The sequence below is a fragment of the Lepidochelys olivacea genome (assembly GCF_965140295.1).
Source record: "Lepidochelys olivacea isolate rLepOli2 genome assembly, chromosome: 1".
NCBI lineage: Eukaryota > Metazoa > Chordata > Testudines > Cheloniidae > Lepidochelys > Lepidochelys olivacea.
The window spans coordinates 274,275,734-274,291,519 of NC_140411.1; the positions used below are offsets into that span (position 1 = coordinate 274,275,734).

Here is a 15,786-nt window from a genome sequence, read left to right on the forward strand (position 1 = left end):
TGAAGTACTGTAAAGAGTCTGGTTCTATGGCTATGTCTTTACTGCCGAATTAAAGTGAGTTTTTACATGGAGGTTGCTAACTCGAGTTATGTATCTCACTGTAAAAAGCCTTGCAGAGACAAGGCTCAGGAATTTTTTATCAATGTGGCTACAATAGTTAACCCCCACCTGAAGTTAAATTTGACTGTATTAGGGTAAAAGCTTTAATGCCTTGTCTCCACTAGGATTTTACAAAGTGAAATCGCTAACTTGAGCTAGCCATCTCCCTGTAAAAACACATCTTTTTGGTCAGTCAAATGTAGCCTGTGTCCGGCAGTCTGCACCCACAGACCATGGAACTGGCCAAGGGACTGACTGATAATGGCCTCAGCATGCATCAGGTGGGTCAACTGTTAAAATAAAGTGGCACAAACTAAAATGTAACTACTTCAGACCTATGACTGAGCTATGGAAAAGAATAATAGGAAATTTCAAACATTCGAGCAAGTCCCTGAACTATTCATTTGCAAGCTTAAAATTAATGTTATCCTCTGCTACATGCTACATTTCAAAAGCTGCTCTTCCTGCTTTGCACCTTTGATAAATCTGTAATATGAATAGAGACCTGCCAAGTTTCACTTATTTTGCATTCATTTTAAGGCAGTATTTAAAGCAGCCCTCACTTATGAAAAAGTCTTTTGCTTTGTTTTTTCAATGAGGCATTTAAAATCTCACACACACTGATTCTCAAGTTTTTTTTTAAATGAGGCTGTCATGGTTCTGACAGCTCTGTATACAGCTTAGAATTTTCTTCCACCAGTGTGAAAGGATAGGATGATGATAAGCAGCAAAAACAAAACATCTTGTAGTGGAATAAAATTCCTAAGGTTCTTCCATCAAACATCCCTTCTTGCCCCTTCCCCAAAATAGCTTATATTTTTAGATTAATCTCTAATTTAGAGGAAGAATAATACCTAGCTCTTATAAAGCACTTTTCATTAGTAGATCTCAGAGCTTTACAAAGCAGGTCAGTGTCATTATTGCTATTTTGGAGATGAAGAAACTGAGGCACGGAGAGGCAGTGACTTGCACAGTATCACCCAATGGGTCAGTAGCAGAGCAGAGAATAGAACCCAGGACTCCTGAGTCCCAGTCCAATGTCCCACACTGCCAAACCAAATGTGTGCACCTAGAGTTTTTATGGGGAGAAATTCCAATAATTACATAAACAACCCTAAACAAAATGGATGGTATCATTATCCAGCTTAATCTGCTAGGAGGTGTAGAGTTAACTCACAAGTGTTTAGAAATTTCATTTTATTTCTTCCTGTTGGAAGGAGATTTTTCTGTTCATCACAACTATTATTGGGTGGTATAGAACAAAAAAGTCAGAAATGGGCAATAATTCTGAAACTAAAGGGACTGTGAGGAGCAGCAGAGACACTGAAAGGTGAATGGGGAGAGTGAGGGGAAGCAGGACAGTGGCATTAGCATGAGACAGATTTAGGAGCTGCAGGTGGAATGGGGTGCATGGGGATATGGAGCAGGAGGGAGGCTGAGGGAGATGTAGGGGGCAGAAGGGAGGCTGGGGAGGAGCAGAAGGCAGTGATGGGGATGGGAGACGGAGAGGATAGAATAGCAGCTCCCCCAGCTAGTGTTGGTGAAGGGGAGACCCCTCAGAGCAGCCAGTGGAATTCAGTGTTGCCAACTCTCATGAATTAATTGTGTGTCACAGAATTTTGGTATCTGCAGGAGGAGCTGTCACAAGGACATGATACACTCCTCTGAGCTCACCGTTTTCAGGGCTGGGCATGCAGGCAAAGCTCTGTGCAAGAGCCTTGGGGCTAAGGACGTGGACTAAGCTAAACAGGGAAGACTTGGTATAAAATGTCACTTGCTAGGTGAACTCGAGGGCTGTGGACAGAGGCAGCTAACAGGAGAGTTTCAGAGAGAGTTTGGAGCAGGAGTGTGAGAAGCTTTCCTTCCAGGATCAGTACTATGTGTGATACCAAGATGACCAGTGATGGAATCGTGGTGACCTGCAAAAAACATGCCATGTTCTCTCCCTGAAGCCAGATGGGATTTCCTTTTCATGAAATGCAAGTTGGGAGATGTGTTGGAGGAAAAGATTCTTGGATTGGAGGGGCAAATTATGCCACTGAGATCAGAGAAGCTGATTTGTTCCTAGACAACCAGGTTCAGGTTCAAAGAAATATGGAGCTGGCCACCAAGAAGTCAGAGAGAAAGGAAGTCAGAGAGGAGGCCTGGCAAGAGGTCACGGTGGCATTCTGCACAGCTGGACACAGATGAAGATAGGCAGGCTGTGACTACCAGAGAGAAGAGAACTGAGAAGAATTCCACACAGCTAGAAGTTCCAAATCAATACCAGGCCCTTGACATGGAAACTACGGAAGATGCATCTCAAGATCCAGCAGATCCAAGGGAACAGAGAGATGAATGGAACACACATGTGGATGGCAGCTCTGCCCAACCTGTAAGAAAATCAACCTTGCCGGTAAAGAGTTTTCCAACTGTCCAAGGAAGACAAGTGATCCTTGTTGAAGATTTACTACTCAGAAGACTTGAAAGAACATTCTGCAAGGACAGGCAGACAACAGGACAGTGTGCTCCCTTCCCAGAGTCAAGGCATGAGATATCACTCTAAGATTCTGAAGCTGACTGGCAAGGATCTATTGGTGATGGTTTACATTGGCCCTAATGACACTGAGTTGTGGGAGATCTTGAAGATAATAGATGACTTTAAGGAACTCCGAAGCAGTAAAGGCTGCTATAAAAAATGTATGTATCTGTATCAATATCTTCATCAATATCAATATCTTGTTCAATATCTTCATAAATGATCTGGAGGATGGTGTGGATTGCACTCTCAGCAAATTTGCGGATGATACTAAACTGGGAGGAGTGGTAGATACGCTGGAGGGGAGGGATAGGATACAGAAGGACCTAGACAAATTGGAGGATTGGGCCAAAAGAAATCTGATGAGGTTCAATAAGGATAAGTGCAGGGTCCTGCACTTAGGATGGAAGAATCCAATGCACCGCTACAGACTAGGGACCGAATGGCTAGGCAGCAGTTCTGCGGAAAAGGACCTAGGGGTGACAGTGGACGAGAAGCTGGATATGAGTCAGCAGTGTGCCCTTGTTGCCAAGAAGGCCAATGGCATTTTGGGATGTATAAGTAGGGGCATAGCGAGCAGATCGAGGGACGTGATCGTTCCCCTCTATTCGACATTGGTGAGGCCTCATCTGGAGTACTGTGTCCAGTTTTGGGCCCCACACTACAAGAAGGATGTGGATAAATTGGAGGGAGTCCAGCGAAGGGCAACAAAAATGATTAGGGATCTAGAACACATGACTTATGAGGAGAGGCTGAGGGAGCTGGGATTGTTTAGCCTGCAGAAGAGAAGAATGAGGGGGGATTTGATAGCTGCTTTCAACTACCTGAAAGGGGGTTCCAAAGAGGATGGCTCTAGACTGTTCTCAATGGTAGCAGATGACAGAACGAGGAGTAATGGTCTCAAGTTGCAGTGGGGGAGGTTTAGATTGGATATTAGGAAAAACTTTTTCACTAAGAGGGTGGTGAAACACTGGAATGTGTTACCTAGGGAGGTGGTAGAATCTCCTTCCTTAGAGGTTTTTAAGGTCAGGCTTGACAAAGCCCTGGCTGGGATGATTTAACTGGGAATTGGTCCTGCTTCGAGCAGGGGGTTGGACTAGATGACCTTCAGGGGTCCCTTCCAACCCTGATATTCTATGATTCTATGATCTATAGATAATGGGAAGTTATTAGTAATGAATATAAATCAGAAGTTAGTTATTGTAGAAAATAGAAAAGGGAAGCAAAGGGACACAAAGAGAAATGTACGGCCAGCAGAGTTAAGGACAATAAGAAGGAGTTTTTTAAATATAATAGGGAAAAAAAGATTCCTGAGAATTGTATTGGTCCATTAATAGATGAAAATGGTAGAATTATCAATAATAATGCAGAAAAGGCAGAAGTATTCAGCAAATAACTTCTGTATTGGGAGAAAAAACAGATGATATAGACTCATCATGTGATGATGATCGCACTCTGTCCACTCCACTAATATCTCTGGAAGAGGTTAAATAGAAGCTACTAAAGCTAGACATTTTTAAAGCAGCAGATCGAGATAACTTGCAAGTAAGAGTTTTAAAAGAGCACACTGAGGAGCTGACTGGAGCATTAATGTTGATTTTCAATAAGCCTTGGAGCACTGGGGAAGTTCCAGAAGAATGGAAGACAGCTAATGTTTTCCAATTTTTAAAATGGGTAAACGGGATGACCCAAGTAATTATAGGACTGTCAGCCTGACATCAATCCCAGGCAAGATAATGGATCAGCTGATATGGGACTCAATTAATAAAGAATTAAAGGAAGGTAATGTAATTAATGCAAATCAACCTGGGTTTAAGGAAAATACATCCTGTCAAACTAACTTAATATCTTTTATTTTTATGTGGTTACAGGTTTGGTTGATAAAGGTAATAATGTTGATGTAATATACTTAGACTTCTGTAAAGCATTCAAGTTGGTATCGCAGAACATTTTGATTAAAAAACTAGACAAATTCAGACTGGAAATAAGGCATACATTTTAATGATGAGAGTAAATAACAATTGGAGCAACTGTTAAAGGGTCGGAGTGGATTCTCCATCACTGACCATTTTAAAATTAAGATTGGACGTTTTTCTAAAAGATCTGCTCTTGAAATTATTTTGGGGGAGTTCTATGTGTTATACAGGACATCAGATTAGATGATCACAGTGGTCTTGTCAGGTCTTGGAATCTATGCAACTATGAATCTGTCCTGACACCGAGTCCTGCCTTCATGTATGGCCCTGTAGCAGAGAGAGGGACATGGGTCAGAGGAAGGAAGGGAGTCATGGAAGTGGTGCTGCGGGGTCCCAGATAGATTAGTCCCAGGGCAGCAGGAGGCAGAGAAGTGCTTCTGCTAGGTCCAGACAGTAATAGGAAATGGACAGCAGTTCCCCTGTCTTGGGGGAGCGGGGAAGAGAGGTTAAATGGAGTCTCCAGCTGAGCAGCCAGGGAGAGGCAATCATTTTGTGTGTATTAAAAGTTGACTTTTCAATCTTTTTATCACACACACATTGGTAGAGGAATATAGAGGAGTCAAGAAGTAGAAAAAAACAGACTAAAAACTTTTTTTTTTTTAAAGAAACGTTACTTTTTGGGCCAATCTCACGGCTTTTGAGGGTTTGACTTGAAATTTTTGCTCTCTTGAGGTTGGCAATACTGTGTTTGTCAACCCTCTAGTGATTGATCAATACACAGAGGAGGGTGGGGAGTAACTGTATTTTTCATTATCTGAAGCACATGCTGCTCAAAAACACCTTCCAATAAATTTGAATCTCCCTAAAAAGCAGCATGGGGCCTGGTGACACAAAAACAATTTGATGTGATTGGGAGTAGTGACTGAGGGCCTGTAAGAGTTTAACAGAGGGGCATCTCTATAATGATCTCTTATCTTATACATAGTGCATAAGGGGTGTATGTATTTGAACAGCTAATCTGATAAATTTGAACTTTATGTTGTCAGACGTTACTGGTGTGGTGCTCTGCTTGTGTTCGGTGATGACAACAGTTGGCTGCGTGCGTGTTCCCTCTGTATGCTGTCCCAGCTCTGTGCAGATAGCTAACACAGCAGACCCCGAGAGAACCCCCAATAACCACAGACTCTAGTAAGGTATGAAGGCACATCGGGCAGGTTTATTGCTCAAACGAAGCACAGTGATAGTTCCCCATAGACTTTACAGGGCATACTACGAATTTGTGCTCCCTGGCAATGGACTCAGCTCAGTCAGTGGCGGGACTTTCCACTGCCCCCTAGGCTGGACAAAGACACCATCCCAGGGATGCATTCTTATACACAGGTACAAACAAGTTACACAACGCTCCTGACGTATTGAGGTGCAACTCCTTTACGTAACTATGCACCACCCTTCTACGTAGTGAGGTGCTGCCTCTCACCTTGTACATGTTGGTTCAAACAAAACAACTCTATCCATCATACTAGCCTTTTGCCCCTGTCCTTGTTATCTATGTGGATGGTATAGGAATGTTCTTGTACAATTTGTGTACAGTTCTGGTATCCAATACACTTTAGATATATGTTTGTGCAACAGCATATGTTTATGCAACATCAGCCTTTTACTTGCCAGCTTCTGTGAGCAGGACCTGCCTCTGGCTCACAGCTTCACTTTACTTTATGTGAGCAAAGTCTTGAGCATTACTTTAGCTCAGGCCTTAGGTCTCATACCGGGCCTCTGATACCAGGATTTATGTTTCAGGGCCTCATCTTACTACACTTTACATTTAAAGTGTTTTAATAGATTGAAAACTTGCTGATGTGATAAACTATAATCTCTTTTTTTTCTCTTGCTCCCACGTGTTTATAGTAATAGAAAACCACAATATTGATTAGAACTTTCTTTACTTTATAAACTGCTCTTTGTTTTTCACCCCAGTTGATTCTTCCACTGTTCACATTAACACCAGGCCATAAAAAACCCTACCTGAATTAACTGCTGGGCCCATAGGAATCCTATTTATTTATTTATTTATTAAATCAGTTTGGAGGGTGTGCTTGTCTCTGAACAGAACAAAAGGACACATGGGGCCTGTGTCCCTAAGGGCCCAATCCTGAAGACAATTACTGACCATAGGTCTTACTATCATGAGTCATCATCGCTGATGTTAAGTGGGTTGTAATGGGAATCTTGGTAATTTCCAGGATTAACCCCTTTGTAGACAGACAAAGAAAATACTAATATTACCCACCACAAAAATCTTGAGTCAGGCCTCAAAAATCATGAGGTGTTTTTTTTTTTTTTTTTTAATTATACATTTGGGGGTTATTTTCTTTCTCTTCTGGTTTAAGAATTTGGGATGTGTTTGCTTCAAACTTTCAAGCTTTTCTCCACAACCATGAAGGCTAGAAATTTACTTTCTTTTTTAGATGACAGCTAAGAAGCTGAGGAAATTCCATGACTTGAGGAGCTGGGTCATTAAGAAAAACACCAAAGATCATGAGACTTATGATAAAATCACAAGAGCTGGCAACGCTGCACTGGATGATCAGTACGTAGAACGTACCAAGTTAATTATAGAGCACTAATAACTCCATCCTAAGGCAATACACTTTTGAGTTAAAAATGTCTTTTAAAGCTTCATTTTGAACTAACTTGAAGTAGCTGGTACCAGAGTAGCAGCCGTGTTAGTCTGTATTCGCAAAAAGAAAAGAAGGACTTGTGGCACCTTAGAGACTAACCAATTTATTTGAGCATAAGCTTTTAGCTACAGCTCACTTCATCGGATGCAAAAAGTGAAAAATACAGTCAGGAGATTTATATACACACAGACCATGCAAAAATGGATGTTTACCGTACACATTGTAAGGAGAGTGATCACTTAAGATGAGCTATTATCAGCAGGAGAGTGGGGTTGGGGGAGAGAAAACCTTTTGAAGTGATAATCAAGGTGGGCCATTTCCAGCACATTTCCAGGAGTTAACAAGAATGTCTGAGGAACAGTGTGTTGCATGTGTTCCTTATTGCACTGAAATAAGCCAATGGACCCCACACGGTGTTCCAACAGACTCGATTCTGTTACCGTTACAAAAAAACATTGAAATCAGTAGGCAGCTGCCACTCCAAGCTGCATTAAGACTGCATTTGTGCAGCCAGTTTGTACTGTAGTGTGTTAAGAAAATCTTTCCTTTCAGTTGCCATATCAGGTTTTCAGATCAGAACTCTTCCCAGGCTTTCCACCTCCAGGCTGTTCACAGTGTCGAGTGTTCTTTTCCTGTTTATCCTATATGCCTCTTTATTACTAGGCATTTTAAAAGCACATTCAGGCGCCCTGCTTGTTTTTTCTAAAGCTCTTCCGGGATCTGCTGGCGTCTTACAGCAGGTCATCCTGTTTTCAGACAAAGTTCCGGCCTTGTTAAAAACAATCATTTCTGGATGTCTTTGTGCGCCACTCTTTTGTTTAATCATCCTTAATCCTTGAGACATGAAACTGAAACCCCAAATGTGTTTGTTTATTTATCGCCCAAAACTTTTAGTCCATAAAAAAAAAATCCCTGGAAAGGTTGTGAAGAGAAGATCTATCCAAACACCGTAACTCTATCAAACAGCTGCGTTCAGAGGCACTTTGCACCCTCAGAAGGAAGGCTACAAGTTAAAAAAGTATTTTGTTTTTATTTTAAAGAGAGCCTACCATCCCCACCACAAATTCCCCCTGACTGCTGCTGGTAGCATTATTTACCCAGATGGAATTTGCAGCCTTACTCCCTGGGGACTGGCATAGGGGGTGGGTGGGAGGGGCCAGGAGAGTCCACTACAAGAAAATTTCAGTCAACTCCTCACTGGTACAGAAGCAGATTTGAAGGACATAAATGAGAACATGGGGCCAACGGCTGGGTTGATCAAATGTTTGGGCATAATCCTGCTCTCAGGGTACAGGTTACAGCTCTCTACAAAGTGGGGTGGAGGGCCCCGTTCAAATCCTTCCTCCCCCTCATGCAGGGGTGGGGGGATATCGAACATGGGTCTCCCACATCCCAGGTGAGTAAGTGCTCAAACCACTTGACTAAAAGTTACAAAGTGGTCACCACCTCCTACTTGGTGTGGAGAGGGGCAGATGCCTGGTTGACTTAGGCACTTAAACTGCCTGACTGCAGGAGAGGGGTTCCTAGGCGCCTCCCTACAGCCCGGACTTAGGTGCCTATCTCTATGAGAGGGGCGGGGCTTAACACACACCCTTGTCATCAGCATCTCCCATTGGCTTAGGCGGCTCCCTACCTAGTATACTGGCTTTTGTGAATCACATTCCTAGATGCCTAGTTCTCCCCACTCATTGTATCTGGAGCCTCGGTGCCCAACTCAGGCTTTGTGACTTGCAGTGTTGTTCTTGTGATTTTTCTAGGCCACTAAAAGTTAGGCACTACTATGCTGAGCGTCACAACACCTGAAACCCTTTTGTGAGACTTGCCCAGGGCCACACGGGGAGTCTGAAGTGGAGCAGCTAAATGATCCCTGGTGTCATAAGCCCCGAGCTAGGGCGCTCCTCACCTCCCAAAATATTGCCATGGGGGGGTGGGGGGGAATCAACTGGCTTCCTTTCCTTAACAGCCGCAAACAGGCACAACAGCAAAGCACATCTTAAACAATCTTCACATTGCTTTCTTGTATTGATTCACTTATTGGGATAAAGCTAAATTTCAAGCATATCTTTAGGGGTCTGTGTACTGTTACATTTTAGAAGGTGTTTAAATATATATCAAGATATATATTTAAAGGTACTATTGTCTCCAATCCCATTATGAGAACGGGTTTTACTGTATGATTCATGATGCTGAGCACTCATGCAAAATGATCATAAAGTTTTGGGCTTTAGTAAGTTTTACCCATGACAGTCCTTATGAGTAGATGTTACACAATCTCTAACCCAGCCACTTTGATCTTCTACGTTAAAGTCAATGTGGCCAGCTGGATAAATAATATTAAGCTCAGCTGTGCTTCCTGTGCAAGCAAGTGATAAAAAATTGATAATGTCCTAACTTTTTAGAAGCACAGGTGCTTTAAATCAATGGAGTGAAGCTCACTGAAGCTAATAATACTGAGCCAGAGCCCACATTGGAACCAAAAAACTTTCATATGTTCATAGTCTTTTATTCAGATCTGGAGTTTAAATAAGGTGATTTTTTTCGGTAGTTGCAAACAATGGGCCAAATCCTCAGCACAGCTCCGCTGGCCACAATGGAATTACATTGATTTACAGAAGCTGGGGCTCTGCCTCATTATATTTTCAGCTTCTCTAAAACCTAAATGGATTGTTAACTTTCAGAGAGACACTCTGAGCCCTCTGCTACGACATCAACATCCTATGATAGTTGCTGACTTCCTGCTTGTGATTTTTTCCCCCTCAAAAATAATGACACTCTTGAAAGCTTGAGATAAATATCCTGTTAAAAAACAGATGATCAGGCTGAATATTATCATCCTCATCTAAGTCATTAATTGCGGGGGAGTGGAGATAACCTGTTTAACCATGTTTTATTACTTACAAATGGTATTTCTTGTAGAGCAAAACTTTAATTTTTTCTGTGTGATCTTTGGGTGTTTTCAGTTAAAACCCTCCACCCCCTTCTTAATTCTCTGAGGGTGAAATTCATCCCCATGAAGAGGGCCAGCGCAAGACCTAGGTGCCACTTCAGTGCCACTCAAGCCCTCGGACAAAGACATAGATGGGACTGACATGTTGCAGAGGCCTTGTGCTGAGTTTCATTCTTAGAGAGACTCTCCTTTGACATATGAAATTAAGGTCTTGAAACTGTGTCTTTGATGAAACTGAGTCACCCTGGGATTGGGGAAGAGAGGCACGAGAGGCTCCTGCAAGCAGAATGCCTTTAAAAGCGTGTTGCTTGTAGCGACTGAGGGGAGGCACCTATGCTGCAGCTGTTCCACAAAGGTGCAGCCATCCCAGAACTGCAAGAGCTGGGTGTAGGTCTAGCTCTTGCCACATCAATTAATTCAACACTGCCACTCTTTAGTGTTGGAGACCAGTCTGCCCCCCTGTGAGCATGTTTGTCTCCCTCCTGCAAAGTGACCTCTCACACATAGGCAGAGGTAAAATCAAAACAACAACCCGGCAGTGCCAGAGTCTGTCTTTCCTATATGCAGATGACAAAGAACTAAGTAAAATGGTTCCTGTTTGGGAAAATACTTGTAAAGGCTTTTTTCTTCTCATCTCAGTAACAGAAATCAAATCTGGAACATCTGACGAGGAGGACAGACTGTGCTCAGATGCAGAGCCTGACTGAGTTCATGTCAGGCTGTTACCTCAGGGCCCACAATCTCCACTTCCTCCTTGGTCTTTAGTCACTTCCCATGCTCCAGCCTAACCACAGTCTGAGTTCAGTGACACCGCATTGAATGGACATGCCCAATGAGTAGTCAGTCTTGTGTCTCCTATTCACCCCACCCAGCCCTCCATTTCTTGGCCTCTCACCAAAGGTCAGAAGCTCATTTTCCTTTTCTTCTTTTTAAAGGCAGTGTACTGCCATCCACTTGTTGGGTGACCAGGGTACCCACTCAGTTTTAAGCACCAGAACTGAACTGGAGTGAATATATAGAGCTTGTGAGTAACCGAGCTGTTGGATTCATTTCTTTCTGACTTTACCTGATTTTCTTCTGTTGGTAATATAGAATATATTTTTGTAGTGACTCAGCTGGGAGGTAATGTGGACTTTGGCTGGAGTAGGAAACAGTCAATTAACACTCCTGGCTCCTATTCCTGACATTGACACTGACTTGCTCTGTATGGTACTTACCTGATCCATGCCTCAGTTTACCCATTTGAAAAACTGGTATAATACAGGGATGTGGTGAAGCTTCATGCTTGAAAATGGGATTCATATAACTAGGTGCTATGGGGATATAAAAGCTACTACTTTTATTATTATTTTACTATTTTATTATTATGGTTGTTATTTATTAAGTAACACATTTACAAACAATGCTTATCAATCCAGACCCAAGTCAATTTACATAGACACACCTAGTAAAATTAGAATACAAATTGTTCCATTCTGAATCTCCACTTCAGATCCTGGGCCTGAGAAAGCTGGTCATGTTATCCAGATCATGTTATCCAGATGATCCAAAAAGCATCAGATAGATTGCATCAAACTATGCTTCCTCAAAACAGACCAGCATCTGACTACCAGGTCTTACTAGCAGAGTGGGATCAGATTTCTATTTCCTCTCTTAGACTTAATGATAAAATAATGTCATATTCATAAATTTAGACTTGTAAGTCTTGGGGGGGAAAGGGCAGGTAACAAAAACCTTCAGTAAGAGAGATTTCTTGTTGTACAGCTTCTGCAGTTGTCCTAGCTGCTTGTGTTTAGAAGCTCATGCAAAGACTGATGTAGGCTGAACAAGTAACCTCGCTAGCATGTGCACCATACTTCTTACACACCTGATGCAGTGGAGGCATTGTATGTGTTATTAATGAGTCTCTGGAGTCAAGCCAGTTATTTTTAAATAATTAGCCTATCTCTGAAGCTACAAGAGACTGATTTTATAAGTGAGGATACAGAGCTCCTGGGTATGTCAGATCTTGTGCTTATTTCTCTCTAAACTTCTCTGTATAAATATATGTAATAATACAGGTGACAGTTTATAGCACTGATTTAGATATTGTGGAGAGTACACGCCTACTGAGAACTTGTTAGGAAGACATAGTTCCTTTATTTACTTTACGGTTACGCAAATGCTGGGAAGGAACAGGGAAAAATGTGGCACTGAAAGTTTCTTTGTTTTTGCTCATTGGATTTAAGTAATTCCTCCTGCACACATCAGAACAATGAATCCCCTCACCTTACTTGTCTGTGGGAGATACGATACCATAGATTTGCACTGCAGATCTCCAGCAGTTGGTAGTGTTTAGGGACTGGATTGAAAAATTACACTGACTGGAGATCCAAAACTTAGAGTGCCAGATTCTGAGGTGAAGTGTAAATTAGACCCTACTCCTGCACTAACTTAGACTGTCTTACAGCTACTTGCACCTATACTGCTGATGCCTAAAGGAGTCTTAGCTGATGTTACATACTCACCAGTGAACCACAAGATGGTGTCAGAAGTTCTATGTTAAAATAGCTCCTACTAATTAATTAGACACACACTTGGCTAACAACTAGGTTTGTACTCAGAGGACACAGGGTTAATAATTGAATTCCTAACTGTGCACTGCTAAAGGCCTAGTACTCTGTGTGCTCTCTGTATGTAGTTAGGCACACAGTTAATTTGCTAGGTGGATGAGAACCCCCAGCCGCGCCACTGCAGTCGATAAATTCAGTCCTCCCTTCTTTCATTACTAGATCTCACAGATTATGTTGTAGATGCCACTCTTTGTGAATGACAGCTGGGAGCTCATCCCTTATGCAAAAAAGTATCCCCAGGGCCTTATCTGGCCATCCAGAAGCCATAGGCACATTTAAAATTACTGTAACTTGTTTTGCTGGACATATCACTCATGCGCACCTGGATACGCACCATTGTCCAGAGAGCTGTGAGCTGCCCATCAACTGTATCTCAACTATGAAGAAACTGAGACAGTACATGGGGAGATGAAGACTCTGCTGAGTCTCTAGAGTGAGGAGTGCATTCAGGGTGATTTGAATTGTGTCAAACAATTACAAAGTGCAGCAGTGAATCTCTGAGGGCCTTGCTGACAGCAGGATCCAGCACTGTCATGCAGTGTCAGGAGACAGTATAGTCAATGAAGGTTTCCTACAATCAGGTGAAAGACTAGAATAAGGTTCCTGGCAACTGGTGGACAACTTGTCCCTTTGTCAAGGATCTGGATCAGTTGCTTACAACTAGACCCACCATGGAACCTACGAATCACGTGGCCAGTGGGGAACCTGGACCTGGACCTCAGGTGCCAGCAGAGGCGGAGAGGGAAGATGAAGTTCAGGCATTGAGTTATGGATTTATTAATGTGTACTGTTTGGCAGTGCAGCATGTAGCTTGTGTCATGTTAAAGGTGAAAGGTAGTGCTGAGGGTGAGTAGTTTGAATGCAGCCATGGCTTTGGTGCGTATGTATCTGTTTGGTTGTTTTGATGGCAAAACTGACCGACCATTACTTCCAGTCTGCAATATGCCTCCTTATAAAATTGTTTTCCTCTCTTGCATCTAGTGTTCAGTCATTGAAAATCATCAGTCAGTAATGTTGGGTCAATGCCCTGGAGAGAGATGCTGTGAGGATTTCCAACATGAGATCTGCTTTCACTTAGGACAATTTCAGATCTGTTTCTTAAGGAATGGGGATTAACCTAGGTAGAAGCAGAATGCAGGAGGCCAGTAATAGTTATGTATGTATAGAGTGTTTATTGATACCTGAATACACAAAGATTTGAAAGATGTGGTATTTACCCAGAAAGAATATTTATGCACTAGCTTGTATTTTTGCATTTTAATACCAGAAGCCCTTACTTGTGGACTGTGCCTTGACATAATGGGAAGGCATTCCTATGATCCTGAGAGCTATGTTGGTGGCTGCTCTAACTTCCAGTAGAGCCACCCAATTTGGACAGGGACAAAGGGTAGGGACCAGACAAAAAGCAGTTCACTGATCCTCCAGGTTAGAGGCCAACAACCTCACCTTGTTAAAAAAAAAAAAAAAAAAGTTTGTTATAGAAATACAACGAAGTAGCCATTCCAGCCACCAGCATGCTGAGACGGGATGGTGGAGCCTTGTTCATGTCCTAAGTGATGGTTGAAAATGCGGGAAGGATTCCGAACACCAGACACGCAGTGGCTTAAACTGGGAGGGCAGAACGGAATGCAAAAGACAGCAAAGGGATGGAACCACCAGATATTCTTTGCTTTGCCCCACTATTTCCCCGCCTTTTATCAACTGTCTTCCTGTTTCAGTGGGACAGTGGTGAGATGTGTGGCTCTGAGGAACTCACAGATGCCTGCATGACGGGAGCACAGCACACGGGACAAGCTGAAATTATTGACCAGCACAAAGGGACTGGAAAACAGCTGGATCACGGCATCAGGGATTTTCCTGCCGTGGAGGACTCCCCAGGTAGTGTGAACTGGCACAGGGCATAGCGGTTCCTGCATCACACTCCTAGCATAAGGGAGCATGTTGAAGGCCTGGGCAGAGCACTACTCTACTCTGGTGATCCCTAGCTGGCCAATGGCCCATTAAGGGCCATAACCAACCAGCATACAATAGAGCAACCCCTAGGCACAGAACCCACTAGGCAACACTGCCTCCCTTAGACTAGTCCTTTGTCTTTGACTCCTTGAATTAAAATTGGCCTATTTTACCCGTAAGCTCTGGACTGTAGAAAATTTCAGAACTTTGGAATAACAATGTTCACCATCTTTTTCTGTTTTAAGGCAGTTCCCACAGATACACTCTTGACTGCAACTGTGACAATTTCTATTTTGTTCAAGAGTAAAACTGCTCCAATATCTTGCACTAACAAATTACACTTTTTAAAATACCCCAAAACTGATTTAATTTAATGCTCATCAATTATGTGCATTAAATACAAGAGAACAACAATTAGAACATTTTGGGCTGTGAAAAGAACTCGGGGAAGCTGCCTCAAACATCAAAAGTGCTTCGCTATCCTGACACTTATGTAATTGTTCTGTGAACACCCACACACCGGAATAGACCTACCATGTCTGAGTCACTGAGTATTTCTATATGAATCTAAAATCTGTTCAGCCAGGATACATCATCCATAACGTAAGGAACACAGTGTAAGTATAATTTTAAAGTGATATCCATGATTCAATAATGTTACAGCTCACTTAGGCAGAAGGCAGTGATAAACTATTGCATCTTTATGGTCCCACCATGCTTTAGGGCTCTGTTCCTCTGAGTGGGAGAGAAAGAAAGACTGGCTGAGAGCTCTGTAGCATACTGCCCCGAAGTACCCCCACAGGCCCCTTACAGGAGGTTGCATTGTGTCCTAGCTCCATGGGAGGGCAGAGCTTGTTGGCCATATGCACTGGATTTCCCCACTCAAATGTGATGCAGAATTTACAGAGTTTATAGTAACCTGCAGAATTTTTCTCTTTGCACTATAGAATGTCCTCTTCCCTTCCCCACCCTCCAAGGGGGCTCCAGAGACAGCCACACACAGGGAGACTTTAGTATCAGATTTCCTGTAGGAGCAGTGCTGTTGCTGAGCTGCAGGCAACAC

General features: G+C 42.7%; 1 protein-coding gene across 1 annotated transcript in view; it reads left to right on the forward strand.

Annotated features, from left to right (window-relative positions):
• POC1B (POC1 centriolar protein B) overlaps positions 1–15,786 on the forward strand; it is a 168,736-nt gene that overhangs the window by 139,073 nt on the left and 13,877 nt on the right. Inside the window, exons 13-14 of the transcript XR_014712062.1 lie at positions 6,999–7,120; positions 14,489–14,648. The gene's annotated coding sequence lies outside the window, so the exon portion shown is untranslated. The remainder of the gene's footprint in view (positions 1–6,998; positions 7,121–14,488; positions 14,649–15,786) is intronic.